The sequence below is a fragment of the Miscanthus floridulus genome, chromosome 19, assembly GCF_019320115.1.
Source record: "Miscanthus floridulus cultivar M001 chromosome 19, ASM1932011v1, whole genome shotgun sequence".
NCBI lineage: Eukaryota > Viridiplantae > Streptophyta > Magnoliopsida > Poales > Poaceae > Miscanthus > Miscanthus floridulus.
Genome location: NC_089598.1, coordinates 40,522,685 through 40,541,454, shown reverse-complemented (window position 1 = coordinate 40,541,454; position 18,770 = coordinate 40,522,685). Strand labels below are relative to the sequence as shown.

At 47.7% G+C, this 18,770-nt stretch overlaps 1 non-coding gene across 1 annotated transcript; it reads right to left on the bottom strand.

Moving 5' to 3' along the window:
• Positions 1–14,698: 14,698 nt before the first annotated feature.
• LOC136530028 (small nucleolar RNA R71) lies at positions 14,699–14,805 on the bottom strand. Its single transcript, XR_010777537.1, has one exon. It is a non-coding gene; the product is annotated as a small nucleolar RNA R71 (small nucleolar RNA).
• Positions 14,806–18,770: the final 3,965 nt, after the last annotated feature.

Genomic DNA, 18,770 nt, shown 5'->3' with positions numbered 1-18,770 from the left:
CTGGCTGGACCTCTCAAGAGGGCGCCCGAGGGCTACACACACTTGCTTGTTGCCGTAGATAAGTTTACAAAGTGGATAGAGGCTTGACCGATCTCTGCGATCAAATCTGAGCAAGCCATGCTATTCTTCCTTGACATCGTCCATCGCTTTGGAGTCCCAAACTCCATTATCACGGACAATGAAATGCAGTTCACCAAAAAGAAGTTCCTCCTATTCTACAATGAATATCACATCCGCATCAATTGGGCCACCGTGGTGCACCCCCGCATGAACAGGTAGGTCGAGCGCGCAAATGGCATGGTCCTACAAGGCTTCAAACCTAGGATCTTCAACCGGTTGAACAAGTTTGATAGATGATGGGTTGTGGAGCTTCCCATGTTGCTCTGGAGCCTAAGGATGACCCCCAGCTAGGCCACCGGCTACACGCCATTCTTCATGGTCTATAGTTCTGAGGCTATCGTCCCGACCGACCTCAACAATGGGGCACCAAGGGTCAAGGCATATGACAAATAGGGAGCTGAGGCATCCATTGAGAATGCCATGGACTAGCTAGATGAAGCACGTGACATTACCCTCCTCTGCTCGGCCAAGTACCAGCAAGCGTTACACTGGTACCATAGCCGCCGAGTGCAGGGTCAGGCCTTTAACGTTGGGGACCTAGTGCTCTGCCTCGTCCAGAGCAACAAGAACCGCCACAAGCTCTCTCCGCCGTGGGAGGGACCGTACGTCATCGCGGAGGTGCTATGACCAGGCACCTACATGCTTAGGACCATCAACGGCGAAGTCTTCATCAACGCCTAGAACATCAAATAGCTATATCACTTTTACCCTTAAACCTACATATGCTTTCTCTTATCAGTTTCGCTATCAACTCCTCAATCTTTAGTGACACCCGACCCCAGCAATAGTAGGGGGTCGGGCCTCACTCAGGGGCTGATAATAGCATATCTATCTGGTAGACATTCTCTATGCCCGACCCTTTCTCACGTTAAGACCTAGAAGCGAGGGTCGTGGAAACAAACGCTGAGTAAAACTGGTCAGACTGCAAGAAACCTACGCCCCAGCGGCTATGGTGTTTTGCTCACCAGCATGATCAGAGTTTGTTCACCCACACCCTAAGCTTAATAGCCTTAATAATGGAAAGGGTCAGAATGCATTAACATTTTTATACAAAAAGGGGAGAAGGGCTAAAAATCTGTTTGGCCATAACGAAATTTAAGAGCTCGTCCACTTATTATGAGTTCGCTGCCTGGCTTATCTACCTAACTAATTTCTTGGGGGGAGGTACTCTCATCCCCTATCTCCACAGGTAAGTCCTGTGCCAGCGGTTTATCCAAGTCGACCGGATGGCTCGGGCCGCTGTCAAGAGACGGGTAAGGAACAGTAGGATGCCCCATGCGGGTTATGCCAACTCTGTCACGAACGATGGACCCGGATTCCACTCGGACATATCCGATAAGATCTCCCCGAACCTGTCACTCGAGCCATCAAGGTAAGTCTTGTGCCAGCAGGTCACCCAAGTCAATTGGATAGCTCAGGCTGCTATCGAGAGACTGGTCACCCTTAATTTACGTACGTTTTCTCTTATTAGTTTGGCTATCGACTCCTCGATCTTTAAGCAACGCCCGACCCCAGCAACGACAAGGGGTCAGGCCTCACTTGGGGGCTGGTGAGAGTATATTTATTCGATAGACATTCTTTGTGCCCGACCCTTTATCACGTTAAAAAACATAAAGGCAAGGTTTGCGGAAACAAACGCTGAGTAAAACTGGTCAGACCGCAAGAAACCTACGCCCCAGCAGCTATGGCGTTTTTGGTCATCAGCATGATAAGAGTTTTTTTTGCTCACACCCTGAGCTTTAGCCTCTGCCTTCCTAGGAAGGGTTTGGAGGGGCCCACTGGTAGAATCTCCATCGAGGAGTGGCCAGCGGGTCACCCAAGTTGATTGGATGACTTGGGCCACTGCCGAGAGACGGATATGGAGTAGTATGATGTCCCATGTGGGTTATGCCGACTTCGTCATGAACGATGGACCTGGATTCCACTCGGACATATCTGGTAAGAGCTCCTCGAACCCATCACTTGAGCCATCGAGGTAACTTTACCAACCCTCACTTTACTTTTCAAGTGCATGAGCATTCATTCATCCATCCTCATACATACAAGCATCACACATGCAATTATTGCATCACAACACTTCGCATCGCATCATGAAGCGGTAGTCGTCTCATTCAACATTAGCGATGGCTGATCGGGGTTTGAAGGCCAGCCCACAAAGGGCTTGAGGCCACCTCGTGTCAAACAGAGCCAGGGGAGAAAACATAGATGAGCCCTAGTGGCCTTTGCCTGACCCACTCAGAAGCGGATAGGGTCATCTCGACCTTCATGTTCGATCCTAACCTCGAGCCATGCCCACTAAATCTCCATCGAGGGGAGGCCAGTGAGCCACCTGAGTCGGTCTCTAGAATGACTCAGGCATCTGCCAGGAGGTGGGTTAAGGAGTAGTGGAATGCCACATGAGGGCTATGCCAACCCCATTACGAACGATGGACCCAAATTCCACTTGGACATACCCATTAGCGAGCTCACCGAGTGCGACACTCGAGCCTTCGAGGCAAGTGACATTAGCTCAACCCCTCTAGTTGCGGAAACCGCGGATGAGGTGACAATCACAAAGACAAGCTGACCCTCGACCGGACCCCCACTACACGTAGGGGCTCGAGGAAAGTTGGACTCACAAGGAGACTGAATGCGTAGTTGCAGAACGATGGATCAAATCCAAGGGAGGGGGTATGTACGAAAACTAAGAATAACGTTTCTAAAACAAGTGACGCTTTCTCCTACTAGTTTGGCTATCGTCTCCTCAATCTTTAGTGAAACCCGACCCCAACAACGGCAAGGGGTCTGGTCTCACTCAGGGGCTGATTGATAAGGGCATATTTATATACCCTTTCTGAAATAGTCACCGTGCCCGACCCATTCTCACGTTAAAAACCTAGAGGCAAGGGTTGCGAAAATGAACATCGAGTAAAACTGGTCGAACTACAAGAAACCTACGCCCTAGTGGCTATGGCACCCTTGCTTACCAGCATGACTGGTGTTTTCTCGCCACACCTTGAGCTCTACAGTCTTAACAAAAGGAAGGGTTGAAGCGCTTTAACCCTTTTTACACATAAAAAGGGAGAAAGAATAAATTTGTTAAACCAAAACAAAAGAAGAGACTTGTTCAACTAAAACAAAAGAATAGACTTGTTCAAATGAAACAAAAGGGATGGAACTTGCCCACTTATTATAGGTACGTTGCCTGACCTATCTGACTAAACTAACCCCTAGAGGGGATGATTTCATCTTCTATCTTGGCAGAAAGGTCATGCACTAGGGGGGCCACCTCCTCCTCGATGACGTCTAGCTCAGCATTAGTATAGATGGGCACGAAGCCTTGGCTCATCGTCGCCAGATCGATGTTCTCGTAATGAGAACGGGCGATCGCAAATGATCGTTGAACGTTGAAGCGAAGTGCGCCCCTCGCCATGTCATATGCCCAGTCCGTAATCTAGGTGGCGTGAACCATGAGGGAGCTTGTCTCCTGCTCTAGGGCTAGCTCGAGCTTGTTGTAGACCAGCTAGACCATGACGCGCAGGCTGTCCTTCACCTCACTGAGCTCCTTCTATAGGCCATGGCTCTTCACCACCTTCGCCCTTGTCATCGAGACCTGCCCAAGTCACATACCGACTGTGTCAGAAGGCTCACCATGGATTCCAGGGAGAAAGGACAACAAGAGAAACCAGAGACTTATTGTTCACATCCACCCAAAGCCTACGCACCTCATCACGCTGCCGAGTCACCTCAGCCTCCAGGCACTAGACCTCCTCTTGGCGCTACCTGACCTTTGTGGCGAGCTCGGTGGACATGCCCTTAGTTGTAACCTTCAAGTCCCTCTCCCTTCAGAGCTCCTTCTCGAGGTGGCTGACCCACTGCTGAGCGTTGGCGCGCTCCTAGAAAGCCAGCTTAGCCCCCATGCAGAGCTCCTCTATGGCCTAGAGCAAATCATCCCGCTCCTTCCATAGCCATTCGGCCTCCATGACGTTCATGCACGTCCTCTCAATTAGGGTCGTGAGCTTCTCCTCGACCTCACAGGCGTCGTTGCGAGCATCCTTCTCACTGACTCAGAGGTCAGCCACCTTCCGGGTGGTAGGGGCAAGCTTGGCCACCTCCTGATGGGTGGCAGCGAGCTATGCGGCCAACCCTTCACTCCGTCGCATCTCCTCAACAAGGTGCTAGGACATCTCCTAGCTGCGAGCCATAAGGACCTAGGAAGAAGACAAGACTTAGAGGCACATAAAGAGAACATAAGGGGTCAGAGGCACAGTCGTATCATACCTGGCCAATCGGGGTGACAATGTCACGCATTGAGCCTAGCATGATGGCCAGGGCGTGAACCGTGTCCCCAATCTCCATGTGGATGCTCCCCCATTCCCTCTCCTCTACCGCTTCATCAAGGGTAGCCACTTGGACTAGAGACCAGGATGTCCCTGCACCAACCTCAAGCGGCGCCGACCTCTCTAGCGGCGATAGCTCCTCTAGAGCGGCTCCTCTAACAACAGAGGGGGTGGGTGACATGAACACAGACACCTGCCCTATTGCCACATCCATGAAGGATGCCTCAGGTGCGCCCCACCGTGGACATGGCCACTTGCATAGATGGCGGCTCTAGCTATGCCTCCTTCGCCTACGATGTCGAGGACATGACTAGCCACACCACGCTCGCCATGGGTGCCCCAGACGTGCCCTCCTCCGCCTACTCTCCCTTGGACGTAGCCTTCGGCTACACCTCCCCGATCGACACTATGGCCGCCCCAACGCCACTCATGCTCACCACCGGCGCGACGCTAGCTAGCTCCTGGCACATTTGTTGGAGTAGAATCTTCTTCGAAGCATGCCACAAGAGAGTCCCATGCCCTCCGATGCTGTAAGGGACATGACGGCCAGATTGTGGTAAAAATCCATTAAGACAAAAGGACGAAGGAACTCTTGACTCACCTTGATGCCATCATATGAGGACGTTTTGGGGCTGGCTTGCTCGACCCTGACTACTCCTCATTAATACGTAGCCGCTTCGAGCCTTCCCTTGGCTCAGAGGGCTCAGACAAATCAAGACGGCCACCCCCGCTGACTCTAGAGGCACCGCTGAGGGCTCAGACGGAGCAAGACAACCTATTTCCACCAGCTTTAGGGCCACCATCGAAGGCCTAGATGAGGCAAGGTGACCTGGCTCCACTAGTTCCGATGCTACTGTCGAAGGTTCAGACGCGGCAGGGCTGTTCATTTCCATCGGCTCTAGGGGCATGCCCTCCCCCTCTTGCCTCGCTACATGCCATGGGAAGGGCCCCACCTACTGTGAAGGCCTATCCTCGTCCCCGGCAGCCAGATCATCCCACTATATGGGCAACATGGAGCCGTCATCTTCCTCTTCTTCTACTTCTTCCTCTTCTTCTTTTGACAAGCCTTGACGCCGCTTCCCTCGCTGTAGCTTTGCTCACTGCTTTGACCACCATTTCTTCTCCTCGTCGTCCTTCTTCTTCTTCCACTATTCATCCATGGCACAGTTCACCACCCTCACGGCCACATGCTCTAGTAGCGGCATGATGGAGTCCAAGAAGACTAACCCCACCGATAGCTCGACGAAGCCCATGTCTGGTCACATCACAGGATGCCCCAGGTTTAGGAACATGGTGTCAGCCTCCCTCGTGGCCTCCTTGATGTGCTGTGCAACCTCGCTATCACAGTGCCCTCCCTAGGGTGAGTGTCATCCCGACAAGCTGCACTGGGCGTCATCCCATATAGCGGGAGGACACGCACCATCAGGGGCGCCACCCTCCTCGCGTGATAACCCCCAATGATGCTGGCCCCACGGAGGCCGTGGTTCTTCAAGAACGCGATGGTCTAGAGGAGATCGCGCATCCTCTTCTTCTCCTTGACGGGTGGCCCCATGACCATGATGGCGGAACCTCCTCGATCAAATTCCCAGAGAAGACAGGCTAGGGTGAGGCAGGGTCATCCTTCAGGTAGAATCAGTGCGAGTGCCACCCCTTGCTAGATCTAGAGAGCTGGCAGGGCATGTACTCGGCCACCTGCTACCCCCGAAGGTGGATGCCCATGCATCCCATCGGCACTGGGGTGTCCCGGCCTCTCTCCTTCTTCTTCATCAAGGAGATGGAGAAGAAATATCTCTAAAGCTTGAAGTGGGTCTCAATCCCTAGGTATGCCTCGCACATCATGATGAAGGCCGTGATGTGCTAGATCCTATTGGGGTTCAAGTGCTATAGCTCGATCTGATAATGGTGCAACAGACCCTAAAAGATCGGGTGAGGAGGAACCATGAGTCCACACTCATGGAAGAGTGTGATGTAGACAACATAGCCATCAGGCGGCGCCGGTGCCTCCTCGCGGCCGGGCACAAGCCACTCCACCGCATCGGTCCTCCCATGGAGAAGACCACACTTGACGAGGCTCTCCATGCACGCATAGGTAACATCTGAGCGATGCCATGAATCCATGGAGTCTGGAGGTGGCTATGGAGAAGGAAGGCGGTGGTGGAGGAGCGGAGGCTATAGATCTAGGGCTCCGGCGGTGGACTAGCAAGCACGACAGATCTGAACGGCGGTGGTAGAGAAATAGAGAAGGTAAGGCTGCTGTTTTGGTGTGCAAGAATGTGAAGGGGAGGCCGCTATTTATAAGGCAGAGCGGGGTGAGAAGGCAACCGTCAGTCAAGATTCACGCGCCCACTGCGCCGCATCACGTCACCTCCCTCTGAAGATCATGTGCACGCAATCTCTATCTGTCCCCTCGAAGGATACGTCAAATGATGGTTTGCTCATTCAATGGGCCAAGAACCGTCGTAGGTAAGGTGGAATACAGAGCTAGAAACACTCCTATGACCCATTTAAGGCCCAGGAGATCAAAGACTGGCCCTCCTACGAGTTCACAGCCGCTTCGGGGCTCCCTTAGAGTGAGGGGTGGAAAGGGATGGGCCCATTCACAGCCAGTACCCAGGCATGCAAGCACCACAGGTGTCCCAGCCCATGTTCGAGTCTTGGTCAGTTCCCAGTCCATGGTTTTTCCTCGAAGAAAGGCAATGAGCCCTCGGGACCGGTCGAACGGACCCAAGAACTATATGGACTGGCTAGTGAGAATCTGGAGTCAGTCACCAGCTGACCCATGCCAGACCCCTGCAAATGGGAAGCCAGGGCCCCACTCAAACTAGCCCGTTAACAGCTCACCAAACACCATGTTTTGTCCATCAAGGAAAAACGTGGCATGGCTCAGCCCCTCCATTTTATCGAAAAAAATGCTTAAGGGATGACGATCACAAAGATGAGCCGACCCTTGATCGTAGCCCTACTGTGTGTGGGGGCTCGAGGAAAGTTGGACTCACAAGAAGACCAAACGCATGGTCACAGTATGACGATGAACCGATCGGATCCTTAGGGACGAAAATCAAGAAAAATCTTTCTGACCTCCCAAATCTTACAGTTGCATGCCCCCAAGAATACCGACCACGACAAGAGGGAACCGCCATTCTACCAGGACATGCCATGGGCTACAAAAAGAAGGCCAAGGCCCTTAGAGTCCTCCCATCCAAAAAAGCCTCCAAAGGAGTATTCTACTCCTCCATAGGCTTTGGGGCTACTGTCGGGTATCGATACTAGGGATACATAAAGCAAGGAAGTTAGCCCCCATGCTAACTTCCTTGGATGGAGCAAGACACATTCAAAGGTCTCACCCGACCCCTTGGGTTCATGCTCTGTCTTGCTTGACCCCTTGGGTATGGGCTATGTCTCACCCGACCCCAAGGCCATGAGCTCCATCTCGCCCAACCCCTTGGGTTCGTGCTCCATCTCGCCTGACCCCTCAAGTGAGAGCTCCATCTCGCTTGACCCCAAGGCCGTGGGCTTTGTCTCACCGGACCCCTTGGGTTCATGCTCCGTCTCACCAGACCCCTTTGGTGAGAGCTCCACCTCGCCCGACCCCAAGGCCACGGGCTCTATCTCGCTGGACCCCTTGGGTTCGCGCTCCATCTCGCCCGACCCCTTAGGTGAGTGCTCTATCTCACCCGACTCTAAGGTTGTGGGCTCCGTCTTGCCTGACCCCTTAGGTTTGTGCTCTATCAAGCCCGACCCCAAGGCCGTGGGCTCCGTCTCGCCCGATAGGGACCCATACCGTCGCCAACCACTCTAGGTCTAAGCGTATGGGCCTAGGTCAAAACTCTGACACTAGGGAAGAGACTGGCATGCCTCGATGTAACCCATGGCCATGATGGCCATACCTAAGGGTTCACATCAAGAGCAGCGTCGGGCGTGTCGGTGCTGTTCTGCCTAACCCTCATACGAACACTGACAGGTGCATCAGTTCACCATGACATTCACTGGGACAGAATGGAACGCCATGACCGGTAGATGATGCTTGCGCATGGCACCAGTGATAAATAGGGCCATGATGTGGAGCCATCCCTGTTGACATCTATAGGATTGGTGGGACCCACATAAAGGAGAAAAAGGACCCGGTGATCCTAAAAGCCTTCTGCTCTCTCTCCCGTTCTTCTCCTTTTCTCTGCTGTAACCCATGCTTTCCCTTCGCCTATAAAAGGGGAAGCAGGGCATCCCATGAGAGGGGGATCCATGTCCGCACGAGACCGAACCACGAGATAAAATCACAAGAGCATGACATGAGCACACGGCTGAGCATCGATCGAGCTCTCAGCACCCATTCACTCCTTTCACTAGAGACTTGGGATCCTTTCCCTCTCTCACCTGTTTGTAACCCCTACTGCAAACCAAGTGCTGGTAACACGAGCAACAACAAACTAGATGTAGGGACGTTCCGCCCGAACTAGTATAAACCCTTGTGTCCTCCGAGCACACCATCCGAGCCAGACGCACAAATACAAATTTACTCGTTGGTGGTCTGAAAACATCGACACTTTTATAATAAACTTATTTAAAGATATAAATATTGACATTATTTTCTATGTAACATGTTAAACTTAAAGAGTTGGACTCCACAAGAAACATAATGTGCCTTTTATTTTCGAACCAAGAGAGTAACTCCAAGTGGGGGCTGTCGGGCTGGTGACGGCTGCACTAGGAAACTCAGTCTCCTCGCTAGCCCCAATGTGTTTTCCCCAGTGAGCTTCTAGTCCCCCCAGCTTTTGGCCCCCTCCTCTTTTCTGGCAAGCTTGCCATTGGTGAGGGGAGGTGGGCCGACCCTCAGTCCTATAGCTAGTTCTAGTCCCTTTTAGTTTTTCATCTAGTTTGTTCAATAAGAGTTGCAAATGGCGCCCATAGTGATGGGAACTCTAGAGCTTCATCCGCTAGTGGTTTGGTGGAGGATGCTCCCTGCCATCTTACTCACTGGAGTTGTGTTCATGTCTGATGGAGGTGTGTTCGTGGGCGGTGCTCTTTTTGTCTGTCGTCCTCGACAGTGGCAACGAAAGACATTGCTCTCTTCCCGGTAGTGGAGGACGCAGGCTCCAAGCCATAGTGCCAAGCTCTTACGTGGCAGTCGATGCTCCCTGCAACCTCAACGCGAGTGCGGCGGAAGCTTCCTTCGCTCCTAGCACCGGTTACCATCTCGAAAGCTTCCTGGTTGCAACTAATACAGAAGTGGCAAAACATTCCCTGGTATTTGGGTTGACCTCCAACAATCATTGTTGCTGGTCCTCAGATTTAACATTGGCAGACGTGGCGTGATTTTCTTGAGTCTAGTGAAGAGTTGAGGGGAGTGTTGATGGTGAAAATTTCATGAACTCACATACTCAAAACACCATCAATAGCCTCAGAATAAAAAGAAGAATAACATAACAAGGGCATAATTTTATCAATAACAAGTTCCACCTGTACTTGAGGCATTTGTATGCATGATATCACAAAACAGGAAAGAATAAGCTGTGGGAGCCCATAGGGGGGGGTCGGCTGACACAAACTATGGGCCCACCACCGTGCCAAGTCACCATGATCCATGTCAAAGCATCCAAAGTCATTCTCCACCCTTGGATCATACTTGTGTTTATTATCAAGCGTGGAGGGTCAACTCACATGGATCTATGTGCCCACAAAGACACAAACCGAAGTGACAAACATCAACTAGGGTGCCCAACCTCCACTATGACATGTGGGACAGATTCTAGAAGATGGAGAAGGCCCCACCTATCATAGGGGGTCAGCCAACCCCCCAAGTCGGACCCCACTTACCTCCATGCCTTAGTGCATGCCTCCATGCATCTCCCTTGATCGTCACCGTCGTTTTGAGGTTGGTTCAATGGTAGTTTGATCTGAGGGACCATGGTGAAGGGCACACATATTGATGACGTGGCATGGAGTAACCCCTACTCCATCTCTCCCTATAAAAGGAGGCTCACACCCCATTCCATTCATACTTTCAAGCTCAAGTGAAGAAGTAGTGCATCTCCACTTTATCTTAGTAGTGTAGGATAGTCTAGTGTGGGAGTTAGAGTTGAGTCAAGCATGCTCGGGGTTTCTGGAATTGTCTTCAAGAGAGTCTGGTATAGCTCTTGTTCCTTTCCAGTTTTAATAAGACTTTTACTTTATTTAATATAGTTATATTCTTCCTCTACTTTACTTAGTACTTACTTTGTGCAACATTATATTCGTTATATTGTTGTTATGGTCTATCTTTAGCTTATACTTGTTACATATTAGATTGTGATCCAAGCCCACACCTGTATTATTATCATTGCCTGTTATAGGGTGCTCTAATTGATCTGTGCGTGCGCAATTAGGCACTACTACATAACTGATAATCACTGCCCCTACTTTCACCGCCGGTTCGTGTTACAAACCCTTAGTGAAAATTTGGGCGGTTATCACCGCTGGCTGGTAACACGAAATGGCAGTGATAAACCTATCATTTCAGCCGGTTTGTGTTACGAACTGGTAGTGATGGTCGACCTATTTTTACAGCCGGTTTGTGGTACCAACCAGTGATGAAAATCATTTCACTAACGGTTCGTAATATGAACCAATGGTGATGAGTCATGCTGCAGCACAATAAAATTCATAATTTTTTAAATAAAGTTGGATGAAAACAAATTTTATATCAAAGAGATCTACAACTGTGTAGTTGATGACTTTTTTATTTGAAATTGTTTATTGTCCCAGAATTTTGTTTGAAGCTCTTATATTTTAAAATTCATTTTTTTTTGAATTATACAAAGAACCTCAGATGAAAAAATGATTAAAAGCAAAGTTACAGATCTCGCTATGATCTACAGCTTTGCAGTTGATAACTTTTTCATTAGAAATCATTTAGGGTCTTAAATTAGTTCAAAAATTTTGAAATTCAAATTTTGCAAATGACTTTGGATGGAAAACCGACCAAAACTAAAGTTGTACATCTCGATGAGAACTATAACTTTGTAATTGATGATTTTTTCATTTGAAATCATTTGATGTCCCCACAGTATAGCTGAAGTTTTAACGATTTGAAATTGAAATTTGCCAAACAACCTCGGCTGGCAACACCACCAACATCAAAGTTATAGATCTCGATCAGAACAACAACTTTGTAGTTGATGAATTTTTTATCTGAAGTCATTTAGGGTTCTAAATATTTATTTTAAAATTATGAGAAGCTAGTATTAAAGGTATATACATGTTGTATCTGTATGGACACGACTTAGGGGTGAAGTGGTAAGAGCAGCTACGCCTGAGGGCACAAGTCTCATGTTTGAATCCTAGCAGCGCGTGGATTTTCGTGCGAAAAACCGCGTGACTTGTGACTTGCGACTGGATGGTGGGGCCTAGATTAAATAAAAAAAATTGTTATTTTTTGACCTGATTTTGGAATTTCTGAAAATCCTTATCACCACCTGCTGGTAACACGAACCGGTGGTGATAACTTTTCATCACCGTCGGTTTCCTAACCGGTGGTAATGACCATGGACATCATCGTCGACTTTCACTTTCAAGGGCCAAAACCGTCAGTGAAGGGGGGGTCTGGAGCTGGCGGTGAATACCCAATCTGTAGTAGTAAGAGAAGGTGTATGCGTGGTGCTTATACACTATCTTGCCTTTGGTTACTGCTTGTCGCACGGATTGTTTGTGGTAATAGCTAGCAGGTGGTGACAACCCTGTCTAGCCTTTGTATTCAACCATGCGTTTGTAGAGAAATTATTAAAACGTAAGGCTCCACTAACATGGTAACTGCTTTGGGTAGGAGTTTTGCCTCTTATTATCTCACTGTTGGCATTTAAATGCACACAGATAAATCCGCAAGCGTACGGATACCGCTGTAGCTTTCACCTAGAAGTATTCCAAGGTATCGTATTTATCCATAGGAAAACAATGGTTCAAGAAGTTGATAATTCACTATCATGTATCTACTAACTAGTATACCAACTAAACTAAAGTGGGGTTAAGTGTTGATAATGATAAGAGTTATGAATAATGACACACACACATAGGGGAATTCTATGGTAAAATAAATGAGCAGTCTAACTAAGTTGAGAGGACAACGGGTGAGTTCAAGATTCCTAAATACTTCTCTATTACTTTGGTTCTATTCTAGTTTAGACTAGAAGGTATAACTAAAGCATGGGTAGATATAGCAATCGCACATAATAACACTTTGGAGTAGCAGTATCTTTCCGACTCTCGAGTGGGGTGAGAAAGCGTAGTCGAGGGAAGGCTGCCTAAAGCTCTAAGAACACCAACCTGAATGTGGTGGATTACAAAGGCCTGACAGAGCTGTCACCTCTAGTGCTACCACAACTAACCGTGGGATTAGGCACAATCTCAGGTAACCCAAAGTCTAGACACCACATCTATTCTATTGATTACTACTCTAGTCACATATAATAACTAAAGCACTCGATGCAAGCGGAGATCCCATGCTAAAGTATGAAAACTATACTAACCTTACACATGGAAGGCATAAAAATAAATAGAGAAGATAACTATATTGAAGCATAAATCTTACAATGGTAAGATACAAAGATATACCTGACCTTTGAAGATTCTCTAGAACTTGAGCATAGCTCAACTCTCCCTAACTTTCAACTTAACTATTCTACTTCAACACCTTGAGAGCTTTGTGGAGATTTCTCTCTTGTGGTGTTTCTTAATCTGAATGAGTTGCAGCTCTCAATGGATGCCTCCCTAGAGGGGGTCTATGGGTCCTTTTATAGGGGGGCACCAGGAGTCCTATAGGCCCATGAATCCCTGACAATGTCAAATCTGAGCCCTCCTTACGAACCGACCTTGAGCAATGGTAGAGATGGACTCTCTAAAGTGGTGAGGAACTAACCTTCGAAGGAGGGGCTGACTGACCTACAGGTAGGGATGGCCGGCCCCACCCTGTGATAGGTGGGCCTCCCCCTCTGGTGGCGGTGCTTGGACTCCGTCTTGAGTTGACTTTCATAGGTTTCGTGGGTTGGATCTCTTGTTGATGTCGGTTTGCCTATTTGGAGTGTATGATGGTGGTTCCGGGAGCTGTTTTCTAGATAAATCCTCCTGCATTCACATATTCACCAAAACTTGTGGAATTCATTAGTTTAAACCCCTATACCTATGTTTGATGATGGAATGAAGTATATATGTAGGATGTATTAACCGTTTATGATTGATATTAACAACCGTCAACACTCACCTACCGCCTAGTGTACTTGTTGTGTGGCTCGATCTATGTGTGGCATTTCTATGACTAAGGTAGAATCATAGAAGTATAGTTTCAATCATAGGAAACCTTTACTCACTCGTTGTCCTCCCACCTAGCTATACCTTACTAGTTATTTTTAGCTATCTTTATCTTGGCTTGTAGCATCATCCCTTCCTAACATATTTTGATTACCCCTCTACACTAGTTGGTACTAAGTTGAGGTGAACATATGGATCTCTCATTTATTATCATTCCTAACTACCGCTTTCTCTTGGGATAAAAATAAATAATGATACCCCGTGTGAAGTGCTGCAATGGTATATTCTATGTGATTGCAGAATTATCCAATAGACATAAGAAATACCAACAAGCATTTCTGGCACCATTATTGGGGAAAGCATCAGCCAAGGAACTTTAATAAATTTGAATCTTTAGTTTGCCATCAATTTAGTTATCAATTAGTTGTTCGGGCTTACCCTTGCCTTTGTTTCTCTTTTTTCATGAAGCAAGGCATTGCATGAGTGGATTCCAATTACCGAGCAACTTTGTTGAAAAGCTTCCAAGGAGTTCTAGACGCCATCTAGTGCTCCCCTCAAAAGTTTATCTTGGATTTGAATCCGTTCGAGGAAGGAGGCTTCACACCACCACTTAAGGAAGTTATGGCTCAAAAGACAATCTCTGACTTCTCAGCCCCGTCAGCTGCCAACGTGGCCACAGGACCCCAAGTCAACTTAGGGGACGCTACTTTTTAGCTCAAGCCTGCGCTAATCAACGTGGTGCAAGCCAACCCATTTTGTGGGAAGCCCCATGAGGACACCGACGCACACTTGTAACACTTCATGGAGGTATGTGGTACCTTCACCATCAAAGTGGTGACGTCTCACACCATCCGTCTCTATCTTTTCTTGTCCTCTTTGCTCGAGAAGGCAAAACAATGGTTCTATGTAGCCATGAGGGGACCACCACCTGAGATAGATGGGCCAATGCATTCCTCAAGAAGTCCTTCCCGATGGGCAAGACCAACGCCCTCTGTGGAAAGATTTCAAGCTTCAAACAACAATTAGATGAGATGATTCCTAAAGCAATGGAACATCTTAAGGAGTACATACGTGCTTGTCCTCATTATGGGATTAAAGAATGACTCATAATTCAAGGTTTCTACCATGGCTGACCAACCATAGTCACCTAGATGCTATCGCTAGAGGAGCATTCTTTTAACTCAATGTGAAAATGCAAGGGATCTCGTCGAGAAGATCGTGACCAATCAAGGGTGGAATGACGAACACATCCATCCAAAGAAGAGAGGTATGCACACCATTCATGAGGTGGACATACTCTCTGCCAAAATGGATCTCTTGATGAAGAAAATAGATGAAGGATCCAACTTTAAGAAAGATCAAGAGGCCATTCAACACTACGCCACCACACAGGCCATTGAAGCCAATCCTTGGTGCGAGGTTTGTGGCGGAGATGATCATTCGGGGAACAATTGTCCCAAAACAAGGGAGGACGTGAACTTCATCAACAACAACAACAATAACAACAATGGGTATCACTCCCAACAACAAAATGGATGGAATTAACGCCCTTCTACCAAGGTAACACTACTACAGGTTAACTTATCACTATCGCCACTTTCATTGCCATAGCGATAAAAAAGTCGGTATGATACTTGCACCGTCGGTTGGACCAATATGGAGGCCTCCTAAGGAAGGAAACTGATAGTTAAAAACCATCAATGCAACGGTGGTATTGGGGTTGAATTCCACCATCGTTTGGAATGCCAATCCTACTAGGATAGGCGTTCTGGCCGCCGGCCCTACACGACCGTTTGGTGTACTGGTGGTAGTAAATTCAGTGTGAGTTATTTCCTCATTTCTCAACTACCCACAACACAGTTGCATCACCATTACTTTCCAATGGAGTATGCCTCGTCTTCCCTGATGCTTATATTAACTGCTCCTCTATGTTTCTCCATCTTCAAGGTTGGCCTATTTAAGTCGGGGCTGGATGCGCTTCTTAGCAATCCACACACTCCTTCCTCCTTACGGAGTAGATACAGACAAAGCTCTTGAGCCAACCAACTATATTTTCTTCATTGCCATGGCGCTCCTTCTCCAACTCCTTCGGCGGTAGCAGTGGCGTTGGGAGAAGGCGTTCTAGATTGTGTACTATAGACATCTAGGCGCAGCGGAGGCTACTCGATCTAGGTGCTAGTGGAGGTTTTGCGATTAAGGGGGTTCACTTATTTGGGCAAGCCAAGGGGTACTCAATGCACTTTGGTATCCCTGGTTTGCCCTGTGCATTTCTTGTGTCAATTCACCATCTGGTGCCCTAGCAATCCTCCTTCCTCTAGAGCAGCAGTGACGATGGCGGTGCTTCTCTTCCCCACCTAGCCGCCTCCTCTTCTTCAATGCCTCTATCTCTCTCGTGCTCGTGACCATGAGAGGCGCAGCAGGGAAGGTAAAGCACCTCACTGAGATGCTCCTCTTCTTGCCTCTATCTCTCTCACGCTCGCGACCATGAGAGGTGCAGTAGTAGGGAAGGTAAAGCACCTCACTAAGATGCTGGTGGAAGTTTTGCGAGGTGCTACCTCGTCCTTAGCTTGCACTGTCTGTCTCTAACTCGACTATGGGATGTACCTGTACTCGACATGTCTTTGTTATTGTACACCCAATAGTCTTTGATAGGTATTTGTTATTGTATATATGTGGAATTAAACTGAAGTTATCATTGAAATTGCTGTGATGATTGTTACTATGTCATTTATATATAGTTTTTGCCTTAAAACAATTAATAACTGAATGGCTATAATGCTTGTTACTCCATTTTTTAAAGTGTCATAGTATTTGGCTTGGCTACATAGACGTGAGCTAAAGTACCTCATTGAGATGGTGCTAGGGTGAAAGTATTTGCCTTGGTTTATTTGTAAATTGGTTTGCTGTGTTTGCAAATTATCATTATTGCAACTCCCATCGCCGTTTCATACAGTGATTCAGCGTTACTGTTAGATCGCAAAGTGCAGGGAATTAAATGGTCCGCGTCGTCTTCCTTGCTCCATCGCCCATGACTCACGTGGGTGGCCATGGATGTCATGGACCTTGATTGTTGTCTTCTCCGCTCATGTTTATTAGTGGGGATGACTTGAATAACTTGTATTAAGAAATTGGAAACATATGCAAGGGAATCGAACGGCATCATATGAGAAGGAAGGTAACTGTAACGAGTTCAGAAAGGAATCGTAACATGTTCAGTAAGCTACTAAGGCTCAGCTAAATTAGTATCAACATTATACAATTATGTCACCATCGGATATAAGCATTATTGAAAAAATTGTATCACCGCCGCTATTTGCAGTTAGGTGCTAACATCTTCTTGTTGTAACCTGCAAAAATAATGTTCATAATATTTTGTTCCTTTCCAATGTTCAATTTTTGTATGACACACCCATCATTAGGTGCTACATACTATCTTCTTTAAGACCCAATACCACCGCCGGTAGCCTTCACCGCCAATACCATCAAAATTTGCAAGCCAGCACGAGACTCGCGCTCATTTTTAGAATTTTTTGGTTCATTTGTAGTTAGCTTACAAAGACCGCTACCCACCCAGCCGCCATCCTATCCGTCTCCTCAAGTGCTGCTATGCCTCTCCTACTCATCGGCGTGCATGCCGCCACTCACCGCTGCCAAGCTAGTGCTTTGCGCTGGTACGCCTCACCGGTATGCCCGCACAGATCCACCGATGATCAGGCTGGCACACATCACCACCGTGGCCGCTCGAGCTCACTACCGCAAGATCCAAAGGTAAGGGTAATACTTTCTCGCACTTCCCTTATCCATGTTTCTTATCTTTTTATTCCCCTCTTATCTCATCTGAGTATGAATCAAGCTTCCATCTGATTGTTAAGGAGCTCACGAGCACATCCCCACTGGTGCTCCTATTCTGATTAAGGCGACATCGCTATCGCTTCCATCGTCGGCCCTGCTCCACCACATCCTAGTCAAGATGGAGGAGGAGGCCACCAACAAGAGGAACAAAGTCGACATCCTCATAGATGATGTCTTGGTTCTTATCCTCCGCCGCCTCATTGCCTACACCTTGTGCAGCTACAAGTGTGTGTGTCGCTCCTAGTACCGCCTAATCTCCAAATCCGAGCACCATAAGGAGCTGCCCTAGTTTGTTGCTGGATTCATGTATGGCAACTAGAAAGGCAAATGCTGATTCACCAGCTTCATTGATGAATACCCCTCCTTTTCCTTCTTGCCCTTCCCCATTTAGGATTTAGTCATCTCAGATTGCTGCAGAGGCCTCTTCCTTTGCTGGTGCATTGGGCTTCGCTATATCGTCTGCAATCCGATGACTAACAAATTAGTGGTACTGCCGCATAGCAACCTTTGTTATGGTTCAGCTCGCTTGGGGTTTGATCCCATAATCTCCTCGCACTTCCATGTGGTAGAACTATGGGTAAGGTCACCTGGGGTGTTAGTTGTCAGCATTGACTCATCCAAAACTGGAGCATGTATGTGTAAAGAATCTGAATGGGGAGAGGATATTCTAATATGCAAATTTTCAGGAACTGTGTTTCTTAATGGTTTTATGCACATGCTGGAGGTGTCCCACATAGTTGCTATTGATATAGAGGGAAAGACATGGAGGAAAATTCTTAGGCCACAAGGTCCTGCAATGCCCATCCATGGATATCAGAGCCAGTTGTGTCTATGTATTGCTAATATTTTCAATATGTCTGACCTTTCAATATGGATTCTTGAAGACTATGGTACTAGTAAATGGATATTGAAGCATACGGTGAACACGCTGTAGCTATTTGGACTAAACAATATTAGACTCAGTTCCAAGGCTGTCAATGCGGACTATAGAGTGATTGTAGTTCACCTAGAATAGAATTTGATTTTCCTTGTTGGGGAGGACAGAACTTGATGGCCTATGACATGAGCCATAGAAAAGTTCATGTCCTCCCTGCCTAGGTTGTCTGCTATCCTAAAAGTACCTAGAGTATTTATTTGAATTGACCTCACTATCTGCCTTATGTTCTCTTGTTTATGGAGTCATTAGTAGAGCAGTAAAGGTGCATA